A 15,659-nucleotide genomic window follows, 5' to 3' on the forward strand; every position below is an offset into this window, starting at 1 on the left:
GAGCCTCTATTGGGTTACGCGAGGGATAGCACGCCGGTAACAACGCACTGTGGAAAGCCGAGGAGAGACGCGTACATTCCCTCCTGCCTTCCTGCCTCATCTGCCCTTTGTTTGAGAGACGTGCTACAAGCATCCTTTCCACCACCTGCTTGCCTTCATCGCGGGATGTGCTGGGACCGTGGAGAGCCACGACCAAGGCAGCGCGTGAACATCATCCTGCCTGCATTTCCCCTTTGTGAGTGTGATCGGGCCCGTGTCTGGGAATAAGCATAAGACTGTATAAGGCTGGTCTGTGTCTCTGTCTTCTACCGAATTGTACATATAAGTGTAAATAATAATTAAATCCTGTTATTCCTTTATTCGACCGTCTCGTGTTTTCCATCATTGACTAAGCGTGGTACGAATAGAACCGCTCTAATCGGGTTCCAATATTAACGGTAACTGCACGGACCACGTGGTACACAATCCGCTCGGTGTACCCAAATTACACGTGGCTCGTGCGAGGCTTGGTTTTTTTTTTTTTTTTTTTTTTTTTTTTTGTATACTGAATCGAGGCTCGTGAAAGAGCTAACATTTACTTCACAAACAAATCAACCAGACAAACAAAATATATAAAAAGAGGGAGCGGAAAAACAAGATGGGGAGAGAAGGGGAAGCACACAAACACAACATTTGAGAGCAGGGAGATGTGTGGAAGGGAGAGGGCTTGGGGGGGCGGAGGCGTGGGAAGGGGGGGAGGGAGAAGTATAAAACACAAGGACACCAAGGACTTCCAGGACAGAAGTTGGTATTTCAAAAAAGTGGAATTGGGGTGAAATTAGCGGGGGTAGAAAAGATCAAGGTTTTGGATGGGGGAAGATAAGAGATGGTGGTGAACAGCTGTTTTAAAGACCTGGAGGGTGGAGTGGGATTGAAGAGAGTGAGGGAGTTTGTTCCAGAGGTGGGAGAAAAGAGGAGTGAAGGTGAGCAGAGAGTCTTGATTTTGGCAGTTTGACCATAAGAGGGTTGCAGGCAGATCTTGTGCGACCTGTAGGAATATTTGCGGGACAGAGCCCAGAGAGAGCTGGGGGGGCAAGGCCAGAGAGGAGTCGGTAGAAGACGGAAAGACCACCAACCCCGCTTCCGTGGCGGCGCAGGTATTTAGGTACGTGCGAGACTTGTCCCGAAACCCTACCTTGCGTTTGCCCGGAAGGGGCGTTTCAAGTCTCGGTTACGCCGGCCCAGAAAGAACAGGGGCTTAATCCCCCCTTGGTAAGGGTAGGAAGGGCGGCGGAAAACCGTAACAATTGGTAGTCGTGAGTGGGGATTTGGAACCCTGGACAAAATTTTTGGACACCAAAATTCTCGAAATTACGAGCGACCGAAATTTAGTTATTAAATCCAAAATTTTATATTTGTACCATGGCTAGCCAAGACGGTCGAATGCCGGTGGGGGTAGAAGACAAGGTAGAGGTAGAATTGATGACCCAGGACCCACAGGAAGAGTTGGTAGAGGAGGAGGAAATTGATGAGGGGGCGGTAGCAATTCAAGGCCAGATACGCCTCGCACGTGGCCGCGGCAGCCGAGCCCGCTGTGCCAGCCGCATCTGGCCTTGAATTGCTCCCAATCCGACTGACTGCGAAAATGGACAAATCAATGGCAGAAATGAAAGAAATGAAGGGCGAACTGAAGAATGACATAAATAAAATGAATGAAAAAGTGGACACCCGACGGGAGACATTGGAGAAAATGAGGGTGGCGTCGGAAAAAGAAATATAAAAATTGGGGGAGGACATTGGGCGCAGGTTGAGCGAGGAGGTCGCCTTGGTACGCGACGAGGTGACGCGATGTGAGGAACGCGTGGGGAGCGAGCTTGGGCAGAGCGCAGCTAAGTTGACCGGGGGTATAGAAATCGCGACACGGGGTGTAAAAAAGCCGACGGTCGCCGAATTGGAAAATAAAATTTTATTGGCGCCGGCCATCGTCGAAGAAAAAGAAATAATTCAAATTGAAGAAATGATTGAATCCGAAGAGACAGTAGAACCGGGAAATGAATCGCAGGAGAAAGTAATGGGATGCGCACAAAGTTTGTATTTGCACCGTGATGTCGGGCTTGCTAACCAAATGGAAAGTTTGCAGGAGCTGGCGGGAAAGGAGGTCCCCATGGTGAGTAGGAATAATGGCGTGAATGTGTTTGGCGCGAAAAGGTTTTTGGCGCGCTTGGGACATGGACGAAACCGGGGCGGTCGTGGAAGGTCCATTGTGCGGTGTACGAGGGCGACTGGTGTGCGTGTGAGAGAAAAGTGTGCACCGGAGCGCGGGTGTGAGAGAGAAAAGTGTGCGCCAGAGTGTGCGGTAATGAGAGAGTGTGCACGAGAAGAGTGCGTGGAGAAAAAGTGTGTGATGATTTGGTGTGTACCAGGAGAGTGCACACCTGTGGGTGTTACGGAGTATGTAACTAGAGTGTGTGCACGAGAAGAGTACGTGGAGAAAAAGTGTGCGATGATTGGGTGTGTACCAGGAGAGTGCACACCCGTGGGTGTTACGGAGTATGTAATGAGAGAGTGTGCATGAGAAGAGTGCATGGAGAAAAGTTGTGCGATTATTGGGTGTGCAACAGGAGAGTGCACACCCGTGGGTGTTAGAGTGTGAGGGAGAATGCACACCGGACTGTGTGCGAGAAAACTGCGTCGAAGAAGAGTGCGTACTGAAGTGTGTGAAAGGCGCGGGGACGCCTGGGTGTGCGAATGAGGAGTGGGTCGCGAGTGGTGAGAACGCGGCTCAAGCATCGACACCGACTGGGGTAGCGTTTAGCGCGACGGATAGCCGACGTGAGCCCTCGGTGAGTTGTGTGCGGCAGGGACCGGCCGGGATCGGTGGTGCGGCGGTTTCACAAGGACCACCTTGCACGACCCGCGCCGGACCCCGCACTGTATGGTTGGTGCCGTGCTGTGGCGGCAAAGGCAATCGGCGAGGTTCAAGGGGAGGTAGGAGATTTCGGAGCCGCGCACCTTGGCGAGTTCGGTGCTCCGACCGTGGGCGGTTGGGACATCGTGCGTGGGACCGCGAGGCCCCGCGCAGAGATGGAGCTCTGAACCTCGGCCCATCCATGCCTCCCCCTTTGGATTGAAAATGCCGGACGGACACCACATACAGGCAATTAACCACCCGCATGGATCGCTCGGCCTTTCGAAGCCGAGCCGTGATGACAATGTATTTCCACACGAAGAGGCTCAAGTGTAGTGGACGAATGAGGATAGTGTACCCTACGTGGGGGAATGGTAGTTTGACCATTCCTCACATGGCCAGGGCTCATGAGCATTAGATTAGGGGGATGGCAGTGATGGGCACATGGGGGTGCCAGCTAATGGTTTACCTCTATGGGGCACCGAAGCTAGCCGAGGGAGGGCTAGGATAATGCTAGGGGTTTAGAAGACTGTCAGAGACATAAGATTTAAGTAGTGACATCTGAACTATAGTCGAGACGTAGGGAGATTAGAAGGATGATAATGATGAAGGGAGTGCTTAGTTTAATGGGATGACGGGGAAGCACGAGTTTTAGGGGAAAAGCAGTTAGATAGATGATGCTGTGTGCTGTGTGAGGAGTTGTGTATGGAGAACAAAAGGAATTGTGTTGAAGGTGTGTGAGCACAAAAAGGTGTGCAAATTTGGTATGCGAGACAAATGGTGTGCGAATAAATGGTGTGGAATGCTTGGTGTGGAATAAAATGTGTGGAATGCATGGTGCGAAGGAGTGAATGGGGGGAGATGGACCCATTCACGAAAGCCCGGGGTGGGTCGTGTAAACTCAAGTAGTGGGCTTAGGTAAATTGTTTGGATATTGACACCTGTGGTGCAGGTAGTGGCAAGTAGTGCTTTGGAGGGTGCATGAGTCAGTGAAATGGCTGGGCGTCTGGTTTAATTGGTGCGTATGGTTATTGGGGCACTCCGCCACTGGTAGTTTGTTGGCCAGGTGAGGCCGCAGGTAGGCTCTGGGAGCCAATTAGGGTAGTTGTGAGTTGTTCAGTGGGGCCCGAGGATCCAAGAGAAGGACCCGGGTTGCCCAATGCCAAGGTGGGCATCAGGGGGTAAAGAGCCAGGAGGGGCCTTCCCCAGTTTAGGTAGTCGCAGGAGCAGGTAAGCTCGGGTGGCGACTTCAGTGGCGGTGGTGCGCAGGTAGTTGGACCGGCTAGTGGAGCCACACGACCCAGCCCCGAAATTGTGCGAGGGCACAGTGAGAAAAATTGAGGAGTGAGACCCAAATTCGGATGGCATCGCAGAGTGGTCAATGGGAATTCGGTTTTTAGAACCACATAGTTTAAAGAGGCCGATTAGCAGGGTATGATCCCGGGTAGTTTAAATGAGTTAATGTCATTAGAGTAGCTAGGAGATGAGAAGTCCCTTCGCGCCATCCACAGCCATTCACCAAGGAGGACGAAGCTCCACACCAAGGCCAAGTGAACGGTTTGAGTGTAAGACGCATCATGACGTTATGGGACATTGTGTTTGTTCCATTCCTTCCTTCCTAGGAGGGATTGGGAGACGAATTTGAGATAGAGGGGGATATGTGAGACAAGACGTAGAGACGAATTTGTAAATACAAGGAAGGGCTAGGGTAGTGTAAGCCGACGATGGGGGGTACGAACGGATCTGGACGAGCCTGCTCTGCTCGCTCTAACGCGCCCCTTGTGCTGCATTACCTTGTTTTGCTGTGTACCTTTATGCCCTTTCCGCTTTGCTGGTCGTGCTTTGTCTCTCCCCCCACCCCAGGACCATTTTGGAGGTAGAACTGTGCAGCACCATCGACCTGTGCAGCACCCCTGCTGCACCTTGCTACACCTGTGCAGCATTCATTCTGCACCTTGTTACATCTGTGCAGCCGAACTGCACAGCACTTTGCTACCATATCCTTGTGTTGTAACTTTGCTGCACCTGTGCAGCACTTTGCTGCCACAAACACTTTGCTGCACAACACACACTATGGACCACAAGTTTTGTGGCCTTACACCTCTGCTGTGCAGCACCTTGCTGCAAATTCACCTTGCATCTTCAGACCACTTGTTTTGAGTGGCATGAATGTCACGCAGTCGGACCACATAGAGTTGGCCCTGCTTGGTAATGAAATAAAATAAACACATTTTTTGTGCATTTTTATTATGGTGTGCTAGGGATGAGAAGATTTGTAAGTTTAGTTAGCCCTGAAGAGCAGGAATGGCCTGTATACCGGTCCGGGGGCTAGCCGGTTTGATATATGCACACAGAAGAAGCAAGATGCAAGAAGCAAGCAGCAAGTGTTGTGAATTTTTGAGTGTTTTTGTGTATTTTGCTGTGCTTTCTCTCCCCTCCAATCTTCTTTCCAAAAAGGACAGGTCCTGGGTCATATAACTGTAAGTAAGGTTAAGTTTTTTTGTGCTTGTATATAAAATGCTGCCCACCGGCTATATGTTTAGTTTGACAAATTCCGGATTCGGTTAATTGTGGGCGTGATTCTGTTAGATTAGCTACTCAACGCAATAGGTGGGACATATTTAGTGTTTTAAAACTGTCGCATACACGGGTTAGAGTAAATGTTAGAGGGAACCACATCTATATGTCACATGTAAAAGTAAAATAAATTTTCCAGATCATTCTCAAAACCGGTCGTTCCATTTTTGTTAGGTTCGACTCGGGGACGAGTCTGACGAGGGAGAGGGGTAGTGTTGCGGTTTTGGGTTTGCACAGTCAGTATAATAAAGGTTAAAATTTCCCCCTCATAGTTAGTCACACAACAACATGTAGCCTCGCGATAGTTCAGTTATCTCTTAGTATTTGTGAGCATAGTCCTTTTCCTGTGTTAGTTTTGCGTTGAGTAGGATAATGAGAGTTAGGTCCTTTTCATGGTTTCATTGCCTTATGCCGCCTCCATTGCCTTAGGCCTCCTTGTGCTGCCTTTGGCTTTTTGGCGCGAATTAACACGAGGCAGGCCTGGCAAATTGAGCAGGGACCGAATGAGGGCGGCAGAGAAGCTGACGGTAAGCGTGAGCCGCCAATCAGGGCTCCAAGGGAGTGGCTGCGGCAATGCATCAAAGGGCGTGGTTGCAACGTTCGAGAGGGCTCAGGGCGTGGCAATAAAAACCCGTCGCGCGAAGCCCCCACGAGCAGTAGAAGTTCAAGCAGTTAGAGGAGTTCGGGGAGAGGTGAGCTTGTGCATTGAGCTATTGGAGAGGCGCGTATTGATGCGAGTTACGACTTCGGAGAAAAGACGCGCATGAACCAAGTATAAGCGCTCGTATTAAAGTGACGCTCGGTTGAGCTTGCGGCCGAGCCTCTATTGGGTTACGCGAGGGATAGCGCGCCGGTAACTCAACGCACTGTGGAAAACCGCCGAGAGACATGTACATTCCCTCCCGCCTTCCTGCCTCATCTGCCCTTTGTTCGAGAGACGCGCTACAAGCATCCTTTCCACCACCTGCTTGCCTTCATCGCGGGACGTGCTGGGACCGTGGAGAGCCACGCCGGGCAACGCCGCCGCTCCTGGACGACCAAGGCAGCGCGTGAACATCATCCTGCCTGCTTTTCCCCTTTGTGAGTGTGACCGGGCCTGTGTCTGGGATTAAGCATAAGGCTGCTCTGTGTCTCTGTCTTCTACCGAATTGTACATATAAGTCAAAATAATAATTAATCCTGTTATTCCTTTATTCAACCGTCTCGTGTTTTCCATCATTGACTAAGCATGGTACGAATAGAACCGCTCTAATCGGGTTCCAATATTAACGGTAACTGCACGGACCACGTGGTACGCAATCCGCTCGGTGTTCCCAAATTACACGTGGCTCGTGCGAGGCTTGGTTGCATGCGCTTCCGTGGCGGCGCAGGTATTTAGGTACATGCGAGACTTGTCCCAAAACCCTACCTTGCGTTTGCCCGGAAGGGGCGTTTCAAGTCTCGGTTATGCCGGCCCAGAAAGAACAAGGGGCTTAATCTCCCCTTGGTAAGGGTAGGAAGGGCGGCGGAAAACCGTAACAATATATATATACACAAAGAATTAAGTTAAGCACCCCCCCCGTTTTTTTACAACCTCGCACATTACAAGTTTGTTGTCGTCAAAACAGTGTAATATACCCATGATATTGCTATATTTTCTGGAGAAGTGATATTATGGTCACATAAAAACATAACAATCATGCCGTTTTCAATATTTTATTCTGAATAATTTAAGGTGAAATTTTTTGGGAATTTTAGGCATATTTTCACCTCAATTTAAGTATGGAGCTATAGGTCCATCACGGACAGTGTGGATGACGTTTATGTTATCTAACGTACAGTCATTGTTCTGAGAAGACCTCTAGCGATCTTTGCGTCAATAACGTGTGTAGGACCCACGTGATCGGATCACTGACTCAACCAATCACTTTTTTTCACTTTGATCACTCAATTTCATCAATGGATAATTGCTAATGTCATACCAATCATTATTTGATCTCACATACCTTAGAATATATGCCAATGTATACATATACACAAAGAATATATATTAGGGGGTGCTTACCTTAATTCGTTGTGTAGGGGTGCTTAACTTAATTCTTTGTGTATATATATATCAGTCACTATGCGATTTCATACCATCAGTGGTGAACCGCCATTAAGGTATCCCATCCAGCTATGCTGTACCTTAATGGGAGCGATAAGTACCATCTGCCACATGGCACATTATCTCTGGTATCCACTCATTATATGGAATCCCCTGGATGCAGCCGGGAGCAAACCAATCCAAATATATGTTCAGTTCTCCACCTTTCAATGAGCGCAAGTAATGACGTCACTGCCATGTACATACGCTCTGCCTGTCAAGCTCTCAAGAGAACCCTCTGACAGAGCAGAATTTTGATCTTAGTTCAGATACTGTCATAAGTGTATGTAAAACTCACAGTTACCGACCTGGTTTCGCCCTTTTTGGGGCTCGTCAGGGCAACACAGTGAGTCCTGCATACACTTATGACTCTGAAAACCTTTCGGTTATATACCAGTCACTATGCGATTTCATACCATCAGTGGTGAACCGCCATTAAGTTATCCCATCCAGCTATGCTGTACCTTAATGGGAGCGATAAGTACCATCTGCCACATGGCACATTATCTCTGGTATCCACTCATGATATGGAATCCCCTGGATGCAGCCGGGAGCAAACCAATCCAAATATATGTTCAGTTCTCCAGCTTTCAATGAGCGCAAGTAATGACGTCACTGCCATGTACATACGCTCTGCCTGTCAAGCTCTCAAGAGAACCCTCTGACAGAGCAGAATTTTGATCTTAGTTCAGATACTGTCATAAGTGTATGTAAAACTCACAGTTACCGACCTGGTTTCGCCCTTTTTGGGGCTCGTCAGGGCAACGCAGTGAGTCCTGCATACACTTATGACTCTGAAAACCTTTCGGTTATATACCAGTCACTATGCGATTTCATACCATCAGTGGTGAACCGCCATAAAGGTATCCCATCCAGCTATGCTGTACCTTAATGGGAGCGATAAGTACCATCTGCCACATGGCACATTATCTCTGGTATCCACTCATTATATGGAATCCCCTGGATGCAGCCGGGATCAAACCAATCCAAATATATGTTCAGTTCTCCAGCTTTCAATGAGCGCAAGTAATGACGTCACTGCCATGTACATACGCTCTGTCAGATAATGTGCCATGTGGCAGATGGTACTTATCGCTCCCATTAAGGTACAGCATAGCTGGATGGGATAACTTAATGGCGGTTCACCACTGATGGTATGAAATCGCATAGTGACTGGTATATAACCGAAAGGTTTTCAGAGTCATAAGTGTGTGCAGGACTCACTGCGTTGCCCTGACGAGCCCCAAAAAGGGCGAAACCAGGTCGGTAACTGTGAGTTTTACATACACTTATGACAGTATCTGAACTAAGATCAAAATTCTGCTCTGTCAGAGGGTTCTCTTGAGAGCTTGACAGGCAGAGCATATGTACATGGCAGTGACGTCATTACTTGCGCTCATTGAAAGCTGGAGAACTGAACATATATTTGGATATATATATATTGTTACGGTTCGCGGTTAAGGATGTTATATTTGCCGAGCGGAGGCTCCGCGACCGAACAGTTGTTCCCCGACTCACCCGATTCACCCAGACGTTGGCCGTATCGCGCCACCGCTATTCAATCGGGAAAAGACTAAGACGACGAATGCAAAGAGGAAGAAGAAGACGAGAAAAGAGTAACGGGGTTTATTATTATTTACACACATAAGCAAAAAGAGCAGTCACGATTATTTACAGGGGACATGAGACGCAGGTGACACAGTGCAAATGACTAGCTTACCTAACAGGCTTAATTAATACCCAGGACAGAACAAACGAAGACACAGACTCACGCGGGGAATTGCAGAGTGGATTGGCTGGAAGGAGGAATGTTCAGCTCGGACCACAAGCTGGAAGGCTTGGCAGGGCGCACAGCAAGCCGGGCCTCGTCAGGCTGGGAGCGAGCAGGGCGACGGCGGCACGCGTATTTCGCTGCACGCGGCCGGGGCTGGTTGTCGCTCCACGTCTCGGGCTCTTTTGGGTCCTCCCCTTCTTTCTCCCAAATCGTCTGACGCGTCCTTCTCTCCTTGCGCACTTGTCTCTCTGAAGGTCGTCTCTTTTCAGACTCAGAACTTATCTGCTTGGGGAACGTCCCGCAGCGGGTTATATATGCCCCGCCCCTCAACCTTTGCGAAACTCCTTGATCTTTCTTGCCACACCCTCTCGAAGTCCAACCCCTTGTTTGTGGTTGGTTGAGTGGGGCTTACTCACTCCTCCCCTCTCTGACGAGGTGGGGACCCGCCTTTCTTCCCCAACCCTGCCTCGTGGCCAATGGCGGCTTTTGAGGGGATGCAATTGCCAATCGAGGCTTGGCAATGACGAAAGGGGGAAATGGAGGTTTTTGGGAATGGGAATGAAGGGAATCTATCTCTTTCACTTGGTGCAATGGAGTGTCATTCTAATGGAAGACAAGGCCTTACTCTAAAACACATAATAAGATATAAGCTACTAAACAAGGGTTTTATCGTGTCCTGCAATGTGGTGTTTATGGAATTAACTACCGAGACGCCCTTTTTATCTTGACACAACTCTGGAGGCAGGAGGGGCCATATCCAACAATGTTACACAACAATTTCCAATACAATACAATTTAAAAAATGCCATCCTCATATCCGCAACAATATATATAATAATAATAATAATACATTTATTTTATATAGCGCTTTTCAAGAAGCCCAAAGACGCTTTGACAGAGTACAAAAAAACAAGTGCAAAAAGACAAAAATCAACAGGTAAATAATCAAAGCAAAAGGAAGGAGAAGGAGAAGAGATAGTCATGGGTTAAACGCTGCAGGTTAAATGTTGAATGCATTGTTGAACAGGTGGGTCTTGAGTGATGTTTTGAATGTGGTGAGTGAGGAGGAGTCTCTGATGGTGTGAGGTAGTGAGTTCCAGAGGGTGGGAGCAGCGATGGAGAAGGCCCTGTCCCCCTAGGATCTGAATTTGGTCCGGATGGGGGGGGGGGGGGGGGTCAGGAGGTTGGTACCAGCAGAGCGGAGGTTGCGGGTGGGAGTGTGTCTGGAGAGGAGGTCAGCCAGGTAGGATGGGGCCAGGTTATGGAGGGCTTTGTAGGTCAAGAGGAGGATTTTGTACTGGATTCTCTGGGGGATGGGGAGCCAGTGAAGCTTGTAAAGGACGGGGGTGATGTGGTCACGGGTCCGGGAATGGGTGAGTAGACGGGCAGCGGAGTTCTGAATGTATTGGAGTTTATTGGTGATTATTGAGGGTGAACCATAGAGGAGGCTGTTGCAGTCGTCCAGACGGGAGGTGATGAAGGTGTGGATGAGGGTTTTTGCAGCCGTGGAGGAGAGGGATGGACGGAGACGGTCGATGTTTTTCAGGTGAAAGAAGGCTGTCTTTGTGATCTGTTTAGTGTATTTGTCGAAGGAGAGGGTTTGGTCAAAGATGATGCCAAGATTCCGGATGTGAGGGGAGGTGGATACTGGGAAACCGTCGATGTTGAGGGCGAAGTTATGGGTGGATTTGGTGAGCGTTTTTGGGCCAATGATGATTATTTCAGATTTATCATAGTTAAGTTTGAGGAAGTTGATTTGAAGCCAGGATTTTATTTCAGTGATGCAGTTTGTCAGGATAGAGTGAGTGGCGGTGGAGATGGACTTGGTGGAGATGAAAAGCTGGATGTCATCGGCGAAGCAGTGGAATTGGAGACCATGACGGCGGATTAAGTGACCAAGGGGGGACAGGTACAGGATGAAGAGGAGGGGGCCAAGAACTGAACCTTGGGGGACACCTTGGGGGAGGGGAGCAGTGGGGGATTTGCAGTTATTTATGGAGATGAACTGGCGTCTGTCAGAGAGGTATGATTTGATCCAAGAGAGGGCAGTGCCGGTAATGTTAAAGGTGGTTTCAAGTCGGGTGAGGAGGATGGTGTGATTGATGGTGTCAAAGGCGGCGCTGAGGTCGAGGAGGATGAGAATGTTGAGGTTGCCAGCGTCAGAGGAGAGGAGAAGGTCGTTGGTGATTTTGAGGAGAGCAGTTTCAGTACTGTGGTTGGAGCGGAATCTGGATTGGAATGTTTCATATAGGTTATTGGCAGAGAGGTGATGTTTGAGTTGAGTGGCTACAGTGCGTTCCAAAACTTTTGACAGAAAGGGTAGGTTGGAGATGGGTCTGAAGTTATTTAGGGTGTCAGGGTTGAGTCCAGGTTTTTTCAGAATGGGGGTAACAGCAGCAATTTTGAGGGATGGTGGGACGATGCCTGTAGACAGGGAGGAGTTTATTGTTGCAGTGATAAGTGGAGAGAGAGCAGGAAGGGAGGCCTTGACAAAGCTGGAGGGGATGGGGTCAAGAGTGCAGGTGGCAGTTTTCATTCCTATGAGGAGTTCAGAGAGGTCATTAGGGGAGACTGGGGAGAATTGAGACAGGGGTTGGCAGGATAAGGGGGGGCAGGTGGTTTGAGGGGGAGCGGGTGTGGTGGTGGTTAAGCTGTTGTAGATGTCAATTTTGCATTGGAAGAATGAGAGGAAGGAGATGCAGTTGTCTACTGTGAATGACTGGGTGGTGGTGTTCAGGGGGCTGAGGAGTTTGTTTATTGTAGAGAAGAGTGCTTTTGGGTTTCCGGAGCCAGAGTGGATAATTTGAGAGTAGTAGGCAGAGCGGGCGTGGGAGAGGGCATCTTTGTAGTGTTGTAGGTGGTCCTTGTAGGTTTGGGAGTGAATTGTGAGACCTGTTTTATTGCGGAGTCTTTCAAGTTGGGGAGCACGAGTTTTCATCAGGCGGAGTTCAGGGGTAAACCAGGGAGCAGAATGGGTGAAAGAAACTGTTTTGGTTTGCATGGGCGCAAGCTGGTCAAGGCAGGAGGAGAGAGTGTGGTTGTAGTAGTCAGTGAGGTCAGAAGGGGTGTGGAGGTCAACGAAGGGAGAAGTGGACATTTTTTCAGAAAGGGTGGATGAGAATGAGGTCGGTGAAAGAGCGTTTAGCTTCCGGAAGTTGATAGTGCGATAATGCCTTGGTGCTGTGGTGGGGATGTTGATGGTCATCGTGATGGCTAAGTGGTCAGAGAGGGTGAGGTCGGAGCCAGAGAGATGGTGCAAAATTGATCCAGTGGAGCAGACAAGGTCCAGAATGTGCCCACGGTTATGGGTAGGAAAGTTGACATGTTGAGTGAGGTTAAAGCAGGTGAGTAAATCAGTGAAGTCGGTGGTTATTGTGGAGTCAGTGGAGTCCATGTGGATATTGAAATCACCGAGGAGGAGGATTGAGGGGGAGAGGGAACAGAGCTGGGTCAGAAAGTAGGTGAAGTCAGACAGGAATGATGGGTGTGGTTTGGGAGGGCGGTAGACGACAGCCATGACTGACTGTGTGTGACCAGAGAGTTTAAAAGCCAGGTGTTCAAATGATGGAGCAGATGCGATGGAGATGAGGCTGGTCTTGATGTCTTGTCGGTGAATTACGGCAATTCCACCACCTCGGCGCTCCGAGCGTGGTTTATTGATGTAAGAATATCCATTGGGTGTAGTGAGGTTGAGTGCGAAGTAGTCCAGAGGTTGTTGCCAGGTTTCAGTGAGACAGAGAAAGTCCAGTTTATTATCCAGAATGTAGTCGTTCAGGATGAGGCTTTTGTTGTTGAGGGACCGGGTATTGAACAGGGTGAGCTTGATGTTGTTTTGTGCGGTGGGGATGAACTCAGGTGATTTAGCCAGGGTTTGCAGACAGGAGGTGTGATCGTGTGCGTTGCTGTGACCAGGTGCGCTGGGACGATGAGTGGGAGTGCACTGAGCCGACCAGAGTATGGGAATGGAGTGACCTGTTTGTAAGTAAACAAACTTTCGACCGGAGCCTCTATGAATATATCTGGGTCGTCGCAGGAGTCCGTGGTATTTGATTGCAGAGATGCATGATGGGGTGGAGAGAGTATTGAGCAGAAGAAGCCTTGCAGCGGAGTACCTCAGAGCCATGCCAGGCAGGAGCGAAGGGACGAGTACGAGGCCAAGGTTGAGGAGGCAAAGCGGCAAACGCAGCGGCAAACGACCGCAGCCGCTAATCAAGACCACAGCGGCAAACAGCCACCGCCGCAAACAACGGGAGCGGGCCTGAGGAAACAGTGGAGGAGCCGGGCAGGCGAAGCCAGGAGCAGAGCCGGGACCGAGCAGAGGGCAGACCCAACGGTCAAAAATCCGCCACGACCACCAGAAAAGCAAACTATGTGCAATGGCCCAGTCGGAGAAGCGGCGAACAAGTAACGCCAGCTTCCTCTCCAGACCGGACCGGAAGCGGAGGGCGACATTAACTTAACATTGGATGAGCGCCCTCTATGTATATATATATGTATATGTATATATATATATATATGTATATATATATGTATATATGTATATATATATATATATATATATGTATATATGTATATGTGTATATATATATATATGTATATATGTATATGTGTATATATATATATATATATATATATATATATATATATATATATATATATATATATATATATATATATATATATATATGTATATATATATATATATATATATATATATATATATGTATATATATATATATATATATATATATATATATATATATATATGTATATATATATATGTATATATATATATATATATATGTATATATATATATGTATATATATATGTATATATATATATATATATATATATATATATATATATATATATATATATATATATATATATATATATATATATATATATAGATATTGTTGCATTTTTTTGAAAATTCACTTTATAAATTTAGTAGTAAATTCCCTTATAAATAACCCCTGTGTACATTCCCCCTTAATTGGCTGTTAATTGAAATGAGTGCACCTGAGTTAGTCCACATTGCAACACGTAGCAAATCATAGGCTCCCTTACAAGTTATTTCATTATTATGTGTGTCAGGTAAGGATGTGTTTCCAGTCGTTGACCTAACGTTGCATCAATCAAATAAGATAGATCCCCTGCAATATCCCCATGACCTCCTAAAAGTGCCAGTAAGGCAGCGTTCGTCGCCCTTTGGCTGGGGCTCGTCGATTGCCCCCCAAGACTCCATTACGCACGTGGTCAGCTCGGAGAAGAAGGGCGTGACCCCCACCTCGTCATCGTAGGCGGAGCCAGGAAGAGCCCGTGCCAACCAATCGGCACCGCGTTGAGCGACCCGGTAGGCGTGCCCTTGTAACCCGCGGCTTGATCTCGGGCAAGGCCATAAAAGGGTGAGTGAGGGACTGCTTATGCAGATGAGTGAGGGAGCGCGAATCAAGAAGTCAAGTGAGGTTCGTGTGAGGTCGGTTCTGTGGAAGAAGGTGCTTGAGGATGTACAGGAGAGAGACGCTGCTTCACAACAGCCCCCTGCAGCGTGCAGCTTTGACGCGCTGCCACGAGTATCCCGCCGTGTGAACCAGAGTGCGGAGAGTCGGCGTCTGCTCGCCTCCAGTCCTGCACGGAATTGAACCTCACCCCTGCAGCCCTGTGGTCCCACCTCATCCCTCCATTCGTTCCTGCCTGCAATTCCCTATTCGTGTGAGTCTGTTTGTGTTGTCCTGTGGGTATAAGTTAAGCCTGTATAAGTTAAAAATTGCACTGTGTCTTCTGTTCTTTTCCTGTATATTACTTTGATTTCTTTCCTTCTTCTTTGGGTTTTGTGTAAATAGTAATTAATAAATATCTGTTCTTCCGTACTCTCCTGGTTTTCATTCTCATCCGATCGTCTTCGTGATTTCCCTGATTGAATACCTGTGGCACGATTTCGGCCAAACGCTTATGAATCGGGTTGGTCTTTGCTAACGGCTCGAACTGCGGACTGCTAACCCGCTCGGCAAATACCATCTTGTCCGTGGTTTCGAGCGGTACTTGTCTCCCTGTTTTGCGGAGGGATTGGTGAAGGTATTCGGGAGAACACCTTGACCAATAACCCTGATCAATCCCACCTCGCAAAGGAGCGTTACAAGTACCAGGACTGGTCGGACGGCGAGATTAAAAAGACGAGGGGATTAAACCCCCCTCGGTTAGGGGAGAGCCGTCCCCCGGATTCCGTAACAATATATATATATATATATATATACTGTATATAAATATATATGTAGTGAATGTGGGGTGCAGA

At 48.2% G+C, this 15,659-nt stretch overlaps 1 protein-coding gene across 2 annotated transcripts in view; it reads left to right on the forward strand.

The window, feature by feature from the left end:
* The window catches only part of PLK4 (polo like kinase 4), a 229,842-nt gene that overhangs the window by 154,039 nt on the left and 60,144 nt on the right, over positions 1-15,659 (forward strand). The window lies entirely within an intron of this gene.

The sequence above is a fragment of the Myxine glutinosa genome, chromosome 1 (genome assembly GCF_964187855.1).
Source record: "Myxine glutinosa chromosome 1, kmMyxGlut1.1, whole genome shotgun sequence".
Lineage (NCBI taxonomy): Eukaryota > Metazoa > Chordata > Myxini > Myxiniformes > Myxinidae > Myxine > Myxine glutinosa.